Source organism: Vulpes vulpes, chromosome 1, assembly GCF_048418805.1.
Source record: "Vulpes vulpes isolate BD-2025 chromosome 1, VulVul3, whole genome shotgun sequence".
Classification (NCBI taxonomy): domain Eukaryota; kingdom Metazoa; phylum Chordata; class Mammalia; order Carnivora; family Canidae; genus Vulpes; species Vulpes vulpes.
In genome coordinates this window covers 138,052,062-138,055,981 of record NC_132780.1, presented here as the reverse complement: position 1 = coordinate 138,055,981, position 3,920 = coordinate 138,052,062, and the positions used below count along the sequence as shown (strand labels likewise).

Genomic DNA, 3,920 nt, shown 5'->3' with positions numbered 1-3,920 from the left:
AACAAAGTTATAAAAATAGTAACTAATAAAATTCCAGGACCTCAATATGAATCACTATTTACCCCCTTTTTTACATCCTTCCTAGTGATCTGACATTCTGATGGATAAATTTGTTCCTTTGGTTCTTACCTATCACAATGCAGATGCTCAGAGAAAACCCTGCCAAGTGTCTAGCAAACCCATTGGAGTCAGATCCCTCCCTGAGATAATGAGGAGCATTTTTCAAAGAGGGAGGAGGGAGAGCCAGGGATACCCCTTATAACAGCCCTCCCCCACCTCTTCTCATTGCCCCTTTCTCTGTGGCACAGACACTGTGGGTTTGGATGAAAAAAAAAAAAAAAGGACCATCCAAATCTTCTGACTTGGCACACCAATCACAAGTCCCAGCGGTCAAGTACATAAGCCTTTATTAAACTGGTCTACCCGACCTGAGATCTGAGAGACTCAGTCACCTCCGGGTGTGACTAGCTGGTCCCTTGACTACATAGGCCTCCTTCCTGGAAGGGCAGTTTTGAGGAACAAGATAATGCACAAAAGAGGGTGAATACACCCACATGAAGAGCCAAGTTTCCATGTTGATGGTAAATGGAAGAGCCTTTGGGTCTGAGCTGAGCTCAAATGGGGGAAAAGATAAGGGGAAAGGACCCATCCTCTGCACTGATACAAAAGCCCACGGTGAGTGGGTGGTGCAAGGAATAAAAGCCCCAGGTCCTACTAGCAGATCTTTTCCCAGATAGCTAATACTTCAGTAAAGGCTGGGAAAGGAGGAGCGGAGAAGGTCCAGCTGGGATGGGGACTCCAGAAGCGTGGGTTCCTAGTTCCTAGAAGATGACCGTTTTCGCAGGACGACAGCCTCCACACTCTTGGTTATGGCTTGACTGATGATCCCAGGCAGTGACCAGTCCTGTGAAAGTAAAAGGAAATCAGGGCAAACTTGATACACGAAGTGGAGGCAAAGTGGGGGCAAAACCGACCAAGTTAGAGCCACAAGTTAGGAGCACAAGCAATGTGCAGCACACTTGTTTTCAAAAGACATTCACTTCACCCCCATTCTCACTGAGCTTCTAACCGGGGCCTTACTATTGTGTCACGTTTCAGGTGGGAGGACACCTGAAGAGGTTAGTGTCCCTCCCCCTTCCCCCCCATCCAGGAAGGGAGCCCCTGGCCCTGCAGAGGAGATTTCCTGCTTCCAGGTCTGCAGTTCTTTTTTTTTTTTTTTTTTTTTTTTAATTCCCATCAACTATTTACCCATCCCCCACCCACCTCCCCTTTGGTAAACATCAGTTCTCTATAGTTAAGAGTCTGTTTCTTGGTTTGCTTCTATCTTTTTCTACCCTACGATTTCTACCCTACCCCTTAAATTCCAAGTATGAATGAAATAATATGGTATTTATTTTTCTCTGACTTATTCTGACTAGCACAAAACTCTAGTTCCATTCACATTGCTGCAAATAGCAAGATATTCATATCTATCTATCTATATCTATCTATCTATCTATCTATCTATCTATCATCTATCTATATCTCACCATTGTGTGTGTGTGTGTGTGTGTGTGTGTGTGTATACCACTTGTTTAGCCATCTAGACTTTTTTTCTATAGTTTGGCTATTGTGGATAAGTCTGCTATAAACATCCCTTCAAGGTGAGTATTTCGATTCTTTGGGTAAATACCTAGTATGTGCAATTCCTGGATCTAAGGATAGTTCTATTTTTAACTTTTATTAAGGAAATTTCATGCAGGTTTTGAGAGTGGCTGCACCAGTTTGCATTCTCACCAACAGTATAAAAATGTCCCCCTTACTTCACATCCTTGCCTAAAGCTGTTGTTTCTTCTTAATTTTTTTCTTTTTCTTTTTTTGGGGGGTTCAATTTGCCAACATATAGCATATCACCCAGTGCTCAACCCGTCAAGTGCCCCCCTCAGTGCCGGTCACCCAGTCACCCCAACCCCCTACCCACCTCCCTTTCCACCACCCCTTGTTCGTTTCCCAGAGTTAGGGGGTCTCTCCTGTTCTGTCTCCCTCTCTGATATTTCCCACTCATTTTCTCTCCTTTCGCCTTTATTCCCTTTCACTATTTTTATATTCCCCAAATGAACGAGACCATATAATGATGTCCTTCTCCTATTGACTTCACCCAGCATACCCTCCAGTTCCATCCACGTCGAAGCAAAGGGTGGGTGTTCGTGTTTCTAAGGGCTGAGCACTATTCCGTTGCATACACAGACCACCAGCCCCAGCCCCCTCCCCTGGCCGTGGGACGGGAGGCGAGAAGGGAGGAACGAGGAGGAGCAACATCCCCCCAGGCTCGTCCGCTCCTGCGGGCCCGAGCTCTCCCCACCACCTGCAGGCGGAGGTCCCTCGGGAGGGGGAATGGCATCCTTCCACGCGAGATAAAACCACGGGCAGCGGGAGAAAGGAGCGCGGAAAGGCGAGGGTGAGCCCGCGGCAAGGGAGGGGGGCTCCGCGGGGGCTCCGCGAGGCCCCCAGCGCCCAGCCGTGCGGCGCCTGGAGGGGGGGCCGGGACCCGGCGGTGGCCTGGGACGGAGGCCGCCACTCGTGCACCCAACCTGGGGTAAGCGAGAGGGGGCGCCCGTTCCACCGCGGGGCCGCGGGGGCTTTGCTGCGTCCTAAAGCAGTTCTGACCTTCCTTGGAGGAGGGGGCTGCGCCTGAGCCGCTCGCTGTCAGCTATGAAGTCAACTCAGAGCCACCACCGAGAAACTGGGCCAGGCGCTGCTCCAAATTAACCGCCTCGGCTCCCATCGCCCCCTCCCCGCGACCCTCCCCGGGTGGGAGGCCGCCCCCCTCCCCCGGCCGGCCCCGCCCCCAGGGAGCGCGCAACCCGCGGGCCGCTTGGGCTTGGGTCCGGGGCGCCGATAGGAGCGGGGGCGGGGCGGCCCTGGGTCGGTGGGGGGCGGGGCGCTGGGAGGGGACCGGTCCCGGGCATGCCAGAAAGCGGTCAGCCCGGCCTGGCCTCCCAGGGCCGTGTCCTTCGCTTTATATTTAGCAGGCCTTGGAATCCCGGGCTGCCTGTGCTCCCTGGAACTTTTATCCTCCCTCGGAGGAAAGCAGCATCCAGAAGGCCCAGGGCACACACAAGATTTAGGGCCAGAGCTGCAATTCAGACCCTCCTAACACCAATTCCTGAAATCTTCCAACCAACCAAAGACCTTTCACTAAAGAGAAATGCGTAACCAGCCTCCTGGAGCTCCCCAGACCCCTAAAGAGAGCCTGGTCACGGTCCCTGGCTTCCTCTCTGCCCTGCTGCAGGGCCGGGCTCTCACTCAGACCCTCCTCACCAAGGATCCAGCCAATGGGAGAGGGTTGCTGAGCTGATGAGAATGCCCCTGACCAATGAGAAGGGGCAATGCCTTAGAGGCTAGTTGGGGGAGGCTCCCTTGTTAATATTTCCCCGGCACTTATTTTGAAAGACTCACTCCTGGAAAATTCAGAATGCGTCATCATATTTGAGCATCCCATATTCCCTTTTTTAAAATGCACATAACGTAAAGTTCACCATCTTAGCCATTTTAAAATGTACGATTCCGTGGCTTTTACTACATCCACAATGTTGTGCAACCATTATCACTGTTGAATTCCAGAACATTTTGTCACACACCCACCCCCAAAAGAAGTCCGTATATGCTAAGCAGTCACTCCCCTCTTCGCTCTTCTTTTTCTTTAGCCTAGAGCAATGCACTAATCCATTTTCTCTTTTGATGGGTTTGTCTATTCTGCACTTTTCGTGTAAATGGATCACACAACCTATGATCCTATGTGTCTGGCTTCTTTGACCCATGTAGTGTTTTCAAGGATTCTACATGCTACAACATGTAAATTCTTTTTAAGGCCAAATAATATTCCACTACATGAATATACCTTATTTTATTTATCCATTCATGTTGATAGATATTTGGAT

At 50.4% G+C, this 3,920-nt stretch overlaps 1 long non-coding RNA gene across 1 annotated transcript; it reads right to left on the bottom strand.

Moving 5' to 3' along the window:
• Nucleotides 1-390: 390 nt before the first annotated feature.
• Nucleotides 391-3,247, bottom strand: LOC112913968 (uncharacterized). Its single transcript, XR_003233779.2, has 2 exons — nucleotides 2,647-3,247; nucleotides 391-904 (listed from the first exon to the last, which is right to left on the bottom strand). It is a non-coding gene; the product is annotated as an uncharacterized lncRNA (long non-coding RNA).
• Nucleotides 3,248-3,920: the final 673 nt, after the last annotated feature.